Source organism: Miniopterus natalensis, chromosome 5 (genome assembly GCF_054644295.1).
Source record: "Miniopterus natalensis isolate mMinNat1 chromosome 5, mMinNat1.hap1, whole genome shotgun sequence".
Taxonomy (NCBI): domain Eukaryota; kingdom Metazoa; phylum Chordata; class Mammalia; order Chiroptera; family Miniopteridae; genus Miniopterus; species Miniopterus natalensis.
Window position 1 is genome coordinate 70,593,285 of NC_142085.1, and position 17,569 is coordinate 70,610,853.

At 38.2% G+C, this 17,569-nt stretch overlaps 1 protein-coding gene across 7 annotated transcripts in view; it reads right to left on the minus strand.

The window, feature by feature from the left end:
• The window catches only part of EPB41L2 (erythrocyte membrane protein band 4.1 like 2), a 181,124-nt gene that overhangs the window by 137,991 nt on the left and 25,564 nt on the right, over positions 1 to 17,569 (minus strand). Inside the window, exon 1 of one of the 7 annotated variants that reach the window (XM_087817617.1) lies at positions 12,807 to 12,835. The exons of the other annotated variants lie outside the window; for them this stretch is intronic. The gene's annotated coding sequence lies outside the window, so the exon portion shown is untranslated. Of the gene's footprint in view, positions 1 to 12,806; positions 12,836 to 17,569 lie in introns of those variants that run through there. 7 annotated transcript variants of the gene reach the window in all.

Sequence of the window (17,569 nt, forward strand, 5' to 3'; positions counted from 1 at the left end):
CAATTTGCAAGAGACAAGTCCAATGGCACGGCCACAGAGACAAGCACTGATGCCCTACTAGTGGGCCTTCTGCTGAAAGAAACAGCTTTTCCCATAATTATTTCTACTTTGAATCAAAGTGTCTAATAAATGCTTCATACAATTCAACAGAAAAACAAAACACATATTATAGAGTTGCTATTTATTCTAACCCAGGCGACTAACAGTGACATTAATGCACGTAAGAGAATAAACTCCAAAGTAAAAAATGAAGCTGTGTCTCTTGAAATTCAGGGGCCATTTGAAGTGAAGGCTAAGGAAGCATATCTCCCTTAAGAGGCAATAAAAGGTAAAGCCCAGAATTCAATGTGCTACAAGAATGCTGCCATGGAGAAATCACTGCTGACCTTCAAGGGCCATTTCTACCACTTTAAAACTTTAGTTCTTCCGGGGGGGCATACACAACTCACTCAGTTGAGAAACCTAGACTGAAATCGCATATGCCAGCAAACAGGCAGATTATATTCCAGACCATGCAAAGGCTACAAACCCTTCAGAGTAAGAAGATAATTTAGCTTGGAGGAACCTCAGGTAGAAGACAAGAACACCACTTAGACCTGCAGATATGGCCCAGGCCATGGCTAGCCTACCAGCCTGTCACCCAGAATGCCAACATTTTTTTAAAAAGGGGGGCGCAGCACAAACCACACCAATACGGTCATGCTAACATAACAATTCCCACCTTCACTTACTTAGGCTCCATCCCCAGCACCCTGACTTTCAGAGGCCCCACCACCTGCTTTCCATTGCTTGTTCTGAACATGCTAAGATGTGCCCTCTCCCCTTCCTCCACCACTCATTCTCTCAGTATTTAGGGAATGGCCTCTGCATACCCAGCACTGTGCTAGAGCATAACAGCCTCGTAGAGAGGCAACCAATGATTACAATGCATTCTGAGAAATGCCCACACAAAGCAATCTGGGAAAAAAGGCAGAACAGAGAATGAAGTTAGGGAAAACTGAAGCCTCATCTGAAGGATGAAGAGCAAAGAAAGAAAGTACAGAGTCGCAAGTCCTTGCATAGGAGTCCCAACAGCACTACAAGATGCTCCTTTCAACTTTGTACATTTCATCAAAACCACAAAGGCTTGACCCAAGAACTCACAAGACAATAAACTGTAAAAGTCAATTTCCCTACTAACAGGGTAGCTATTCGATAGATACTGGGCCGATACATTTTCAGATACCAGACCTAGAGATTTCTTCTTTTTAAGGTTATCTAAAAATTCTATTTATCATTGTTTTTCAGTTTTGTTTATAAAGCTATTTAACTAACACTTGACTCTGTAGATATGTGTGGACCCACCTATGTCACTCACAACTGTCTGGTTCTCAAGGTCCTTATGAAAGGCACACTAGGACCTTCACCCCAATCAAAACCTTGGTGAGTATCCCCTGCCTTCTTCTGCTTCTCTTCCACCCCAACCCAAGGCAGTTCGGGTACATTCTGGATAGGCAGCCAATTAACCGTGACTAAGATAATGTGATCTCTTCTAAGTGGGATAGGGGATGAAGGGAGGAAGCAGCTGAAGGACAGAATCCAGTACAAGGTCAACTTGTATTACTTGGCTTAGGGCTGGGAGAGCAGCCTCTTCGCCCACATCTAGAAGAGAGAATAAAAACTTGCCTGGTTACCACTGAGTTATTGTTAGGAAAGAAATGTCGTGAAGACAGAAACAGTTTCTAATTAATAAAATTTGATCTGTGCCCTATGTTAGCCACATCAGGGTTTTTCGACCCCTGCACTATTGACATTTTAGCCAGATAATTCTTTGTTGTGAGGACCTAGCCTGTGCATTGTAAAATGTTTAGCAAGATATCTGCCTCTGTGTACTAGATGCCAGTAGCATACCCTAAAGACATAGCAATCAAAAATGTCTCCAGACGTTGCCTAATGTCCCCTAAGGGACAAAAATCACTCACCCACATCCACCCCATTTGGGAACCACTGTGCTAGATTATGAGTATCAGGCTACTTACTAAATACACAAAAAAGAAAAAAATTGATATTGATGAACAGAACAAAAAATTAAGAAAAAGGTTATGTCTTAACCAGCTATCATCTGCATTTTAATGAGAAGCTAATAGATATCCCAACTAAAAAGAAAGATTAAAATCAAGGCCAAAACCGTAAAAGCCTGGAGCATTTAAGTAACAACATGATTGTGTGTATATGCTGGGAACTGCTAGCTCAGACCACTAGATTAAAGGATCATATACACAGAAGCTCAGGTGTGGTGGTAACAGCAACTAAAAAAAAGAGCTGGGTGAAAATGTTAAAACTAAATCAAATCAAATCTATCTTCATTCTACATATCCAAGCCCATTCTACCAAAAAAGAAAATCTTTAACAGATTTTAATTGTATGAAATGAACATCTGAAATAGTAACTATTTTAAAATAATTAGGAAACAGACAAAACTCCAAATCCTGGCTCCAACCATTACATAGCCACGACACCACTCTCAAAGCTGTCTCCCTCATCTCCAGAGAACGTGAACGACATAACCAAGGACAACAACAGCATGGTGCCTGGCACACTGTAAATACTATTTAGTGGCAAATACCAGTAGTTACATATATATTTTTTACAAACATGCATCTAATACAAAATGGAACACAAGGCCCAAGTGAACTAAGAGGAAAGCATATTTCTAGTAAGTTAGCTGGGAAAAATACATTCCTGTAAAAATGCACCTCAGACGCCAAATTTACCTGCATTTTTTTTACCATCCAAGCCCACAGTTACAATGAAAGCAATATATAATGTTGCCCTTTTTTAAAATAGCACATTATGCACCACTTGTGCTAACTCCCACCACTTGTGCTAACTCCAAACATACGTATTCACCAGGTTTTTATTCAAATCAACCAAAACACCATTTCAAGCGGATGAGTTTAAAAAGTCACCATTTAAATTATCTATAAAGTCTAACAATCGAACAGGAGAGAAGGGCATTTTCTCATGCATATCCAGAGCCAGTGTGTAGTTGCTGTTTTGCCTCACAGAAGTTGTTTTCTAGCCACAAGCTACTACAAATTGTTCAGACCTTTTTGGCAGCAACACAGGAAACTGCTCTTTTCACCTGCTCTCCCACAAAAATGTAGTCAATTTCTAGGCAGGCCATCTCTCAAGGCTACTTGCTTTATGGAGCCAAATGTACATGGTTTTTCATTTAGTAGTAAGAAGGGCCCCAAATATTCTGCATTTTTGTGAAGAAAACTGAGCGAGTCACCAAAGACCCGTGGGCAAAGCTCTCTATGAAATCAGCTCATAAAGTGTGCTATACCACACTTTCCACCAGCACTGGAAATTTATAGGGCACTTGGTACCACAGCTGTTTCTGTTTTATCCAAATCGTCCAGGATGCAATCTGCAACATGTGAAGCCATTTCCTGAGGTTTCATTGTCCTTGACTTCCCACTGTTCTCAACTTGCCTTGTTTCAAATAAGTGGTTAAAATAGGTACATCAGCCTTTTAATTAAAATATAAACGAACTCAAACCTTCCCTTCCCTCTGAATCTGGGGCTTCCCTACAATCTAAAGGATCACATAAAGGTACCTGGGCAAGGGGACTCAGAAGGATGAAGCTTAAGTTCCCTGCTCAGGTTTTTATTCAGGCATGCACAGCCAGTCTACATTTTTCTCCTTCAATAATTTAAGCGGAGGTGAGGGGAGGAGGTGGTAAATTACAGCTGTAACATTTAATTTCTAAAAATAAAGCCAAAATTGTCTTGTAAATGCAAAATTAAAAAAGAACCTTTGAAAACCAGAAAATCCTTTGTATTCCATTTGGCTTAAAATTTCTTAGGTCATTTACTAAAAAAACTAAAAATAAAAATTTTTTAAACCCAAATGGCAAAAAGGCATTTGCAGTTACTCGCAAAATGAAGCTGGACACTACCCTGCCCTGAGAGAGTCAAACGCCAAAATTCAACCTGGTCAACCAAACTCGCAATTCAGATGGAAAATCAGCGCAGTATTTTCCAGGGATCATTTTCTGTCTCCCAAAATGATGCAACCTCAAGCAAGTTCCAATAACGATGAAGAGACAACTTTTCTGAAAGAGTACAATATCTGAAATTGTCCAAAAGCCACATAGACAAAACTGATAGGGAACCTCCATTCAACTATACAGAGCATTACTTTGATTTAGATTTTTTATTTTTTTTTTTAATCCTCACCTGGGGATATTTTTTCCATTGCTTTTCAAATAATGGAAGGGAGAGACTGAGAACTAGAGAGAGAGAAGGAGAAAGAGAAAGGGAAACATCAATGCGAGACACATGGATCGATTGCCTCCTGCAGGCTTCCTTCGGCAGGCTCCCTTCCAGGGCCAGCGATAGAGCCTGCAACCAAGGTACGTGCCCTTGGCCCATAACTGACCCCGGGACCCTTCAGTCCTCTGGCCGATGCTCTAACCACTGAGCCAAACTGGCTAGGACTACTTTGACTTAATAACAGATAATCAAAAGAATACTTTTCAGAGTCCAATATTAACACTAATTTAAAATATGCTGAAGTTCAGAAGTATACTGAATTTTTCCAGCAAAACAGATCCTAAACATTATACTGGGAACAAATCTGGAGGTCAAACCAAAGACTCCAAATTAGAAATTCAAAGGAAAGTTCTTATGTGTCTAGTAGGTAGAGACCTGGCTTGCCTTTGTCTAAATCCGAACAACACACCTTGTTATTTTACGTAATCTTTCCAATTTAAATAGATAAACTGCACAGGGAGCAAGCAATAATTGCAAACATGCTTTCACTCACTGCTTGCTTGAAGTGACAATAAACCAGACCATCTTTCATCTCCATAAGCAAAACAGTATCAAGGAGATTACATATTACTGCTTATCAGCTTATCAGCGTCTTCAAAGCACACTTTGAATTGTTGGTCATTATGAGAAAGTGTCTATGAAAGGAGGAAGAACAAACAGTCTCCTTGAGGGAGATTTCCTCTGTGGATCTGAGGCAGTCCTGTGTGCTACTCAACGCCAGCATGAAATAGCCCATAAGACAATTACCAAAGAAACAACAAAAGCATTTTTTGAGTTAATTGTCCACATCTTCACACAACTGACTTTGGAATATGTAAACAACAACAGAAGACCAGCTGCCCAAGGTTATCCAGAGGTCTGGCACGAGAACTCAAAGCACTCAAGTTCACTGTTCAAGCACATGGGTTTTCTGGCCCAACTGAGAAAAATTCAGCCTGGGAAAGTTTGCTTCAAATTAGAGCTAAATGGGCTATTAAGAAATTTCTGTACTACTATTCGTTTTTAAATTTCTCACACCATTAAAAACCCATCTTAAAATATAATTAGACTTTTCTAAATAACAAGAAGAGATGAAAAATGTAATCAGTCACCGATTCTGTCAGTTCTCATCCCACCTCGACCCTGTATTCAATTAGGATTTATTGTGCAGTTACTATATTAGAAAGCACAGAGCTAACACTGAGAGGGATAAAGAATGCACAAGACAGAGATGTATTTATTACCAAATAGGTTATGTCTGCATCTGTATTTATACACATAGTAAGCTGAGGGTGTTTTGTTTGTGTCTTTTTAATATCTTTGTGTTGTTTACTTTATACACGGCAAGAGCACTAAAGGTCCTTCACATGTCTAAATGAAAAACTCCACACATTTGGCTTCAATAAAACCAGCAGTTTCTTGAAGATAGGTTCCAGCTATGAATTGTGCACATGTGTGAGCTGGAAAGGGTGAAAAGGGCAGTTTTCTGTGTTGCTGCCAATGGGCTGAACAATTCGCAGTAGCTTGTCTAGAGACAACTCCTCTAAGAAGAAAACTGTTAACTTCCCAGCTGGCTTGGTACACTTGTGCAAAATAATGTGATTTTTCTGTTTATTCTTATTTTCTATTACATCTTTTCCAGTAAAATGCTTCCCCGGAATTTTATAATCATGTTATTAAGTGCTCTTGCTAGTGAAAAGAATGTCTGAAAATTTCAGTACATGTCTAACTTTTGAGCATTAAAATCCTTTCTAGTCTTCTCCATCCTCAATTAATATAGTACTAATTTTGTTCAGGTATTCACTTCTGGAAAGTTCTTCCTGAGTTCATCCTGCAAACATTTATTAAACACAACACCCCCCCAACACACACACACCAGGCTATCTGCTCACTGTGGAGAATACCAAAATGCACAAGAAAAGCTCACCGCCTTTAAGAAATCAGTCTAGTAATGCAGAAAAAGAGAAAGGCAGAATTCTTAGGCTGGGGGTGGGGTGGGTAGAAAGGCTTGTGTTTGTTTTTCATAAATTCACTGGATGATTCTTGTGCATAGTAAAGTTTAAGAACAAAGGTTTAAGATTTTAAAACTATATTCACTACCACCAAATTCATTACCAAAATAGGCAAAAAATCAGTAAGTCATTATTTACTTAAAAAAAACAAACTCACCACTGGATCACTCAAATTAGACAGCCACTATGGTTATATTTAAATTATTACCATTCTGCTATATAAATGAAGTATACCTACAGTGTTGAAAAAAACTATAAACTACTAAAGAACTAAACTAAACATCAGATGGTAAAACGAACTACTGCCACCTAATTTGAATAAGAATAAAAATCCTACCCGCCCTATATCAAAAAGTATAAGTGAAAATATATAGGACTGTGTTTTGCAAAGCATTTAAAATGTTGACCTTATACCATTGGTCAAGGAACAAAACAGGTGATGAATTAACAGTGGTTTTTAAAAATCAATTTTTAGGCTTCCAGAACAATCACTACGAGTAGAAAATATCTGCCAAAGTTTGTATATCTCAGTGGCTGCAGGAAGTAACATTTTCTGCATAGTTTCAATATTGCTTTCATATGTTATATAAATATTATCACCATATGCATACTTTCGCACTTTTAGTTCAAGTTCTGCTCATATATGTAGCTCTATGTAGTTAATATATATAGGTCATTCTTTTAAACTCCTATATGGTACATTCCATCATACAATAAAATACACCCCCTACCCCAATCAAAGAATAGGTTGTTTCCATTATTTTATTATCTCACCGACCACTTCTTCCATGTCTCCACGCAAAGTTACAGGAATCTCTAGGGTATACACCTAGTGGAATGCTGCCTAGTATGGAATGGTCAATCTACTTGCTAATGTCAAAATGTTCTCCAGGATGGTTGACAAATTATATTCTCACCAACAGTGAATGATAATAACAATTCCTCTGTATCTTCTCCAACACTGATATTTTTAGACTCACATTATGATGGTTATGGAAAAGTCTCTCTGTTTCAACTTGCATTTCCTAACTATTAGAGAGATCATATATTAAGTGGCCATTGGGTTTCCAGTTTTGTGGCTCACCTACCATTATCCTTGATTTTTCTACTGGGCTGTCTTTCTTTATCTTATTGACTTAAGAAGCTGTTCTCCTACATAATCTAGATTTTAATTTTTAGAGGACACTGGCTATTTTCAGTGATCCTACCTGAAAGCCCAACTACAATGGCTAGAATACACCAAAATCATTTTTCTCACATGACTACAAGTATGGGAGTAGGTAATCCAGAGCAGGTGTATCTCATCAAGAATGTTGTCCAGAAACCAGCCTTTTGTCGTCTCACCCCGCCGTCTTTAACAGGAAGCTTCAGCCTGTTCACTGTAAGACAGCTGGTGCAGCTCTAGACATTACGTCCATATTCCAGGCGGGGTGGGAGTGGGGGGCGAGAACCCATATTCAGCGAGTAAAGCACTCTCCGTTTCTCATCACTTTATGTGGTCTAATTTAGAGTGCTGTGATCCTGCCACAGAAGAAGCTCCCCCAGAAGAAGATCGTTTCAGCAAACATAATCTCAAGACTGAAGGACTTTCTATATATATATATCAGTGACTCTAACTATCTGTTAGAAAGCATAGCAAACAAGAATTAATGAAAAGCATTAAAAATCCTACACAGCTGCAAAGAACTACATTCCAATACCCTCTTGTGCAAAACCCTGGCCACACACACCAAACTGATTTAAAATCGAAAAATCAATCAGCAAAGAAAGAAAGGTATGCACCCAAGAACATGAAACATTAAAAATGGTGATAGTAACAATAATAGTAAGAGCATCAACTAACACTTCCTGAGCACTTCCATGCACCAGGCATTCTGCTAAAAGTTTTTGCAAATACTAATTTAAACCTTACGAAAACTATTCTTGTTCCCATTTTACAGATGATGAAACTAATAAGGCACACAGCTGCTAAGTGACAAATCCAAGCATTCTGGCTCCAGTTCTGATCCTAATTACTATACTATACTACATGCTTTACTACATGCTATACTAATTACTATACTGATACTACCTGCTTTATACTATATCTCCTACAGATAATCTTCCATCATCTTTATATTCAAACCTTCACAAAGTCTCTCATCAAAGGGAACAATCTCTTAATTGCTTTATTTTGAATAATAAATTACTAACATGCTTAACTTCAAATCCTGGCTCAAACAATTAGCTACTGTGCAAGTGATTTAATCTCCTTCCCTGTTTCCTCATCTGCAAAATGAAAATTATTGATAGCACCTATCTCATAAACTGAGTGTGGGGTTCAAATGAATTAAAACATTCTAGTTGTATTACAGTACCTGGTACGTGGTAAACAATCTGTGTTAGCTGCCATTACAAGAAAAATGTGATCACCATTACTATCCATTCCTGGAATTGAGGTTTTTCCCCTCAATTATAAATAATAGCATTGTATATGAGTATATGAGCCTTTTAAAAATCTTTTAAAAATTGAATTCTGTAATACTAACCTCTGGTCGATATCAAAGATATTAGTAATCAAGTATGTTGCTGGATAAAATTCTGTGACATCAGCATATTAGATTCAACACTAGAACAGGATTTCCATGAAGACAGGAATCTTTGTCTTTTTTGTAAATCATTTTATTCCTATGACTTACAACAGTGCTTGGCACCAATACATGTGTGTTAAACAAATGAGCAAAAAAGTACTTAACCTCAAACAATTTAAAAGGAAATGAAGATTAACATTATGTTATGTCCTGGAAAACTATGTTGGATAAAAAGTTTTACATAAAAAGTTTCATAAAAATGCCAAAAGCAATCTTTCCATATTAATAAATGATATACTGCTATTTTTAATATGTATGTGTAGTTATTAAGTAGTAAATCAAACACTTAAAAAGATTTTATTTCATCCACTACCCTAAAAGTTTACAATCATGATTACCTAAAAATCACTTGAAGGATGTAATCAGCTTTACTATGTATTTCTTTTCCTGTTGTCCTTCACCTTCCCTCTAAAATTAGTTCCATCTAATCTTTAGCGAGCCAAAGATTTCAATGGGTATAAATACAAACTTCCCTTTCCTGAAGAGAACCCTATGTCTATAGTAGTATTTAACTTTCCTTTCATATCAAATAAACATTTTTTAAAAACAAATAGTGGAGAAACCTGCCAATTTATAAGAGGCCGTCAACCATTATTTCTTCACTCTTTCAGGATCTATTTATTGCACAGTCCCCCTATGACTCCGGTATTGGACTAAACTCTTGAGAAAAAAGGAGGGAGGCCCGTGCTCTCCAGGCACTCCCAGTGACGGTTAGAGATGGATGTAAACACATCATTGTAACGCGACACGGAAGGCGTACACAGCAAGGAGAAGCCAGCTGCTGCGGGGTGAGGGCAGTGCAGACGACGCAGTGACCACCTTTGGACAGGTGAGGAAAAGGAAAATCAGGCAGAGGGAGAACAGCTACAAAAGCTGCAGCCATGGAAAAATACGGCGTGTTCATGAAGGAAATGAGTAATTTGTAACTTGGTATCACACTAAAGCTTAGGGCTTATGGTTGAAATTGTTGGGAAATGAGGGTACAGGGCTGCTGGGAAGGAGGGGGGCTCACTACAAAGGATCTTACATCAGGCCAAGGGAGAGGCTAAGGCACTAGTAACCACCAGGCATTTGTGTCACAGAATGGCACGTGACAGAGGTGAATGAGCGGGACCATGAGTGAAAGAGCTCATGTCAGCTGGAGAGCTATTCACTAGCACACGACTGCTTTAACAGTCACATCACCCGGCTACACCGAGAGGTCTCTGAGGGCAGGGACCACCATGTCTTATTAAAGCTTATTTCCCAAAGCTCTACCGCCACGATTCCTTTATTTAGCAGATGGCAAAGGCCTACGGTGCACTACAAATTACACTAAGCACTAGGTACTCAGGAATCTTACATTATCACACCCCAACTACTTTCAGGGCCTCCCCGAGAAAGTGATATTTAAAGGTAATACCTGAGGATGAGAAAATCCAGCTGTAGGATTGTTTTTATTCTCTACCTATATCCTCAGCTGATGTTTAGTAATAAACAACCTCCTCCTTAATACACTTCAATTTAGATTCAAAAACATCCTTCTCTGAGCTCCCCCACTGCTTAGCCCACTAGCTCTATAACCCTCATCCTGTACGCTACCATTCCAGTACTGCTCCAGTGAAGGTCTCATCCTGTCCTGTTTATTTCGAGTTTGTTTTGTTTTGTTTTTAAGTCATGTGCTTTTTTGATTGCTTTAATATAAGTGATCTAATTGAGAGGCGATGCAGTACAGTGGTTAAGAGTGTAAACTTGGTAGTCAAACACCTACAAGTCCCAACCCCACCTTTGGTAAGTGTGTGAATCTTGGCTGCCCCTCTAAGCCTGTTTCCCCTCCCATAAAACAGGGATAAAGGTATCCAGTTCCTAACTTATTTTCAAGATTAAATGAGATACTGCATAGAAAAATACTTAGCATAATACCACAGTGTTAGCTATTTGGCTATTAATCACTAAACCAACATCCTAAGGAAATTAAGGCATGAACTACTACCTTTTTAAAACAGACTTGTTCAAGATCACACAGCCATTATTTTTAATGGAGTCTGCCCAAATGTATATTCTGACCTTAATCAATCACCAAAATCACAATATCTATCCACTGGCCCATATTCATTTCCACTTGGATGATCTATTTTAGCTTTGTCAAAAATCAATCATCTTCCCACAGAATCATCTCCCCCTTAAGGCTTTCACTTCTAAACTGCCTCCAACTCCATCTCCTCCTTCACCCACAGTCGCTGTAACTAGCATCTGTCGCCTGTTCTTTGCAAAGGTCAGTAGAGTCATCCCTTTGTCTTCATTCCCACAGTAAATCCTCTCCTCCTCTCCTCCAAGCCCTGTAAGGTATGGAAATACTGTACAAGAAGCAAGGCGAGCTCAGAGCTGGACTACCACTGTGAGCAGGCACTGAACCCCTGAGCTGGCCCCCCAGTTTACTTTCCTTCCAGCAGTCTTGGACTATCTGAAACTGCACGCAGTTCACAGGGGGAAAAGGAACCCTTTAATAGCACCGGAAAATGATCACAAAGTGGATCAAAGCAAAGCTGGGAGAAGTCACCTAAAAGATACCAAACGGTCCCCACATTACTAAGACTTGAGGCACTATGACTTAAATTATTAAAATGATTTAAGAAAAGTTTTTCAATCTTGAGTAGACAAATTCAGAGGGAGAGTATGTGGTCAGACTGAGTGTCCCTTGTAGCAAGAATAGCCTTATTGTGAGGACGGATGAGGGCAGGATCTGGATCCACTTTGTTGATAAACAAGACTAGGCAGATAACATGCAAAAAACAGCACTGTATTACTCATAAGCCCTCTCTTATCATTATAACCAACATTCCAGTTCTGATTCCACACTCACAACTCACCACCTGACAATGTGCCAGTCACCTGGCCAACAAGCAGAACACACACTAGACAGGATGATGTACATATTTATTCCTCTTGACCATTATATTCCCCACTATAATAAATTGACATTCTAATAAAAAGGTTCATTACTTATTCGTAGGAGTTGAGGTTTTGGTTTTTTGCTTTTCTTGCTTGATGGGGAAGAGGAACAGCAAGATTCCGCTTTTCCTAGCCCCATTAATAATAAGATACTTACTGACACGACCTAATTTGTGTCTCTAAGGCAGAGACTGGACTAAAGTGAACTGAACAACATAAATGTCATGCCATGAGAGAAGCCACTGTGTATCAATAAACTGTCTGTCCTGGTGGACAACACCAACTCAGGCCTTTCACACAAACCATCCTGCACATCTCTGCCAAATCCAATTCATCCTTTTAAAATGTTATTTCATCTTGCCATAGCTTAGCAGCTCCATATCACCTTTCAGATCAAACTTTCACTCCTTTAATCTGAAATGAAGGTCCTAGTCACAGTATGGCCCCTCTACAACCATCCCAGTCTTAGCATAAACACTATCATTTCACCGCCATTCTTGATTCCCCAATCCCCTTTTCTAATCTAATTCATCAATTCTTCTCAAACTTCTTCCATTACTGTAAATTCTTTTAGGTACCTCAGTAATGTGTATTACTGGTCATGAAATTACTCTGTCATTGTTTCAGTTACTTAACTCATTATCTAACATTGTACAAGCTCAAGTACAAAAATTCTTACCACTTTTATATCCCTCGTTCCCAGAACATACTACGTATGGAACCAGACAAAATACACAGGAAAAATACATGTTTTTGTAACAAATGAAAGGTACTTGATGACAACCAAATACTAAAAAGTTACATTTCCTCTCAATATTAGGGTTGGGTTTGAACTTTCTTTTCTTTCTGCAAGCCAGAACTATTAGGTGTAATTCATTCCTTTAAATCTGAAATACACTTAGTCATAACAGTAAGACCTACAATTTAGACTCACATCTAAGTGTATATCACATCCAAGTATTTGCTGACAGTAAGGCAAATAAGCTTCCTTTCCACAGGGCCAGGCCTCATCAAAACTGTTACAGCTCCCCCTGGAACACAGAAGATTGGGTCTCAGAGGGCTGTTGCCTAGGAAGTCAAACAATTATTACCCATTACCTCACAAACATGCAGAGACCCAAATTGTTTGCCAAAAAGATACAAGGCCAATGGTATAAGCAGTCAATGATTAACAGTGATTCCATGAGCCAAACATCACAGCAATAGGACTGGCAATATTGAAAAGTTTATATGAACATTCGATCAGCAAAAATTATAGTTGTGTTAAGCTCTAGTCCCAGTGTTTATCTCAAAATAATACTTCACTAATGGACAGTAGCTTGTTTATCTTTCTTAAATGAAGGACAGACCTTTAATTCAGACTCGGTGTCCATGCCCTATAACAATTAACCCTTTATGCATCACATCAGAAAACATGTAAAACAATTGTGATTTTTCATAATTGTTCACAAAAGCTGTGTGTACATGTGACTTCCTACATAAATATGTGTTTTAAAACAGCATTGCCTTATGACAGTCCTCAACCTGGGAAAATTTCAACTTATTGAGCCAAAAAACAATATCAAGAAAAATATATTGAATTCCTAAGCTAGTAATACAGGAAATTTAAAGATGAACATGGGTTTAATTTTCCCTTCCCCAAATCTAAAAGAATTGTCTAAAAGGTATTTATTCATGTTTGCAAGAGTTTCACAATATTCCAAGATCAATTCAACATTCAACAATCCAACTTTAAATAGTTTATGCCAACAATTGAAATATTTCCAAGGAAGGCAAAGTGAAAATTCTGCATCATAACTTCTATCACTAGTGCCTAAGCAAAAATTCAAACATCTACCATGTAGTAGTATACTTACTTGGTGGCTGCCAAGATAATTTCAAAAGATCTGACAAAAAATGATGAGTAAACAGAAAGCCAGAGTTTCAACATGTTTTAATAAATTAGATATCTGAGTTTAAAAGTCAGCAGTTATAATTTATGAGGTTGACTTGTCCTTTATTAAGTGCTATGAACAGAGAGATGATATAAAGTGAACAACTCACATTACCAATCACTGTACAGCAACATCAGAATTACTGACACCTAAGAATTAATACCTGCTTTAAAAGACTATTTCCAGAAAAGGAAAAGCAATTATTAGGCGCCTTAGAAACATATAAACCAAACAAGTCCTTTGTGACACAGGCTCAAAGCAGTTTTCTGTTCTGTGTGCAGAACTCATTTCTACTCCCCCCACTAGACTACCTAGTCACGTGCTATCTGTCACTAATGGGCTGGATCATCCCTCAGTGTGACAACTTTGCTCTCCTGGGAATAAAGCAATGAAGTAAAAATATCCCTTTGTCTGGTGCTCAGTACATACTAGACTATACAAGAAGCTGATTCTAACTGGTTTATTATTTTAAAAGAGATAATGTTAACTATAAATGTTTGATAGAATCATTAAATATGATCCAATACGTTGAACACTAAAACACGATATTGTTTTAAGTACATGTCCTTCGCCAAAGTAGCCCTCAGGCAACATAACTTTTATGTCTCCATAATCAGAAGAAAAAATTAATTTAAAAAAACATTCACTACATTAACTAAATCATGTACTAAATTATACCAGTTTCATGAGAAGTTCTTCAGTGTATATTACCTACTACAGATAAATACATATTTACATATACATTTTTTCTTCATTATTGCTTTCTAATCATATTTGAGTAATCAGATGACTCAAATGTTACAAGTAATAATTACTTAAAGCAATGTTTCTCACTCTGAAATAATGTGGACTTGTCATGTCTTTATTCCTTGTGTCCCTAATTCTCCACAAATCCTATAAAAGTCTTTTTATTTTTTAAATATATCTTTATTGATGTCAGAGAGAGAGACATCAATGATGAGAGAGTCACTGATCGGCTGCCTCCTGCACACCCCTTACTGGGGATCATGCCCGCAACCCGGGCATGTGCCCTGACCAGGAATCGAACCACAATCTCCTGGATCCTAGGTCGATGCTCAACCGCTGAGCCACGCCCAGCCGGTCAAAAAGTCTTGCCACATTTTGTGAATGATCATATTACTGAGGGTAGGTAGTGTATAAAGACTGCTCAACTCAGCTGAAGAGGGCTGCAAAGTAAAAAAGGATCCACTCTTAAGGTAGCGTGATTCTCTCTGGGAGTTTTTGTGATTGGATCAAAGAGCAAACATTTCAACTGTCCCACCTTCCAATCAGTATATAACTCATTAGTGTTAAGACTAGGCAGAACACTAAAGAGAAAAAGAAAATCTTAAACATTCCATATTTACATGGGTAGTTTCCTCCCGAGTTTCTCCCACTTTCTAGGAGTCTGGTAAGGAAATACAAACTTTTATTTCCTTATGACTTACTTCCTCCTTTGATGGGCAGTACTTGGGAAAAGCATCAAATGAATGCAGAGGCCTTCTCTATTTGCTTAGGAGTGAAAAGCTTAACAGTTCAGAGTTTATTGTACAGAAACCTGAAAATATCACCCTATTCCCCACTTGAGCATTTGTGAAAAAGTGTTTTAAGTAAATTCCACTAGTCAGGTCTGAAGAATCACTTGGGTAAATACTACATTAATCACTGTCCTTTCAAAAGTTAAGTTTACATTCTACAATTTCATTAAATGGAAATACCTTTTTTAAAACAGGCAGAAAGCATCAGAGCCATCACTACTCTACTTTTAAAAAAACCAAAACATTTTATTGATTTCAGAGGGAGGAAGGGAGAGGGAGAGAAACATCAATGATGATAGAAGGTCATTGATCAACTGCCTCCTACACACCCCCTGCTGGGGATCGAGCCTGAAACCTGGGCCCTAATTGGGAATCGAACCTAGATCTCCTAGATCATAGGTCGATGCTCAACCTCTGAGCCACGCTGGTTGGGCTCACTGCTCTACTTTTAAACTGCCAAGTTAATTCCTGAAATTAAAAGTACATTTTCCTCCATGAAGTCCTGAACATAATTCACATGTCAAAGAATGACTTCGATTTTATACATTTACTTTGGAACCTTTGAGAAGCCTGTCAAATTACAAAGCAATTGCTAGCATAAACATTCCAGGGACATTCAACTGCTACCAAACTGCTGAAAGTTGATCTTTAATAGGCCACAGATGTTGGTGCCACACTACCTAAACGTCTGAACCAAGATTTAATTGTTCTGAGCCCTTTGTCCAACAATGGAATCCTCAGGGGGGATTTGTTTTGTTTTTCCATGCAGCTCCCCCTCAACCCAATGAGGATAATATATACACTGCAGCCATCCACAAACACATGTACATACACAGTCACTCACACACACACATACACACACACACACTCTCTCTCTCTCTCTAGACTACTGACTACAGGGCCTGGCCCCTTCCTTAACCACTGGAAAAGTGGCCTCTCACAGCATGGCCTTCTCTGCTGCCAGAATCCTGCTCTCACCACTGCTTCTTGGACCCTTGGTTTCAAAGTGCTTAAAAGCACCTGGCTGGCATGGCTCAGCGGTTGAGCATCGACCTATGGTCCAGGAGATAGCGGTTCGATTCCCGGTCAGGGCACATGCCCGGGTTGTGGGATCGATCCCCAGTGGGGGTGCGTGCAGGAGGCAGCTGATCAATGACTCTCTCATCATTGATGTTTCTATCTTTCTCTCTCCCTCTTCCTTCCTCTGTCTAAAATTAATAAAGATTTAAAGAAAAAAAAAAAGTGTTTAAAAGCAACTATTGAAGCAGGGGCTCCATAATTTGCCAAAACTATATCAACAGGCTCCTACTGAAAGTATTTCTCCATTGACTACATAGCCAGAACTTAAATGGATAACAGCTTGCTATAGCTTCAGAAGGAAGAAATTGAGGGACAAATCATTTTTTATGTAAGCTTTCCTTTGTATGGTAATAAGGTCAAAGTAAAAGATGCAGCTTCCCCTGCATATTTTAGATCCTCAAATAGTATCTCTTTTAAATTCACTGCATTTCTAAATAGACAATTTCTCAAGCACTTACTTCAGTAATAAATAATTTCCTTAATCTGAATCATGTATATAATGACTTCAGCAGATTCATCTTGTAAAATGCATTTGTAGTCAAATATAATTACATGCAGACAGCAACACCTGCTAATAAATTAAATGACATCCTCCGCTTAGATGTACCAAAGGCTCTAACTGATTCACAAGTTTATAGAGAATGGTAGGGAATATTAAAATGTAGCAGTAGAGTGCTAAATACCTAGTGGGCAACTTTTAAAAAGGCAAACTATTGGTTTAAGTATTCAAACTTAAAGAACAGACTTACCTAAATGTCTGTCTAGACCAATGGGTAGAAAAGTAAGGAAACAGGTAAGAATGAGAAACTATACAAATATTAAACAAATATTAAAATATACAAATATTAATAGAGAAAGCTACTTACATAATAGCAAAGGACAAAATTTTTTTAAAAGCCACAGAAAAGGCTGACTAGGCACCCAAAATGTCTCAAAGATAATCAAACACAGAGGTAGTAAATTCAATAGGTTTTTGCCAATAAGTAGTCTAGAGAATACATGCTAAATTCTAAGTAGACTTATTTTAATTAACCAGGGGATAATATCCAACTCATTAAAAGTAAGAAATGATGAAAATGAAGCTCAGTTACTTTTCAAAGAACATACAACTAGGTTAATGATAAAGAACTAGAATAACTCAGGTG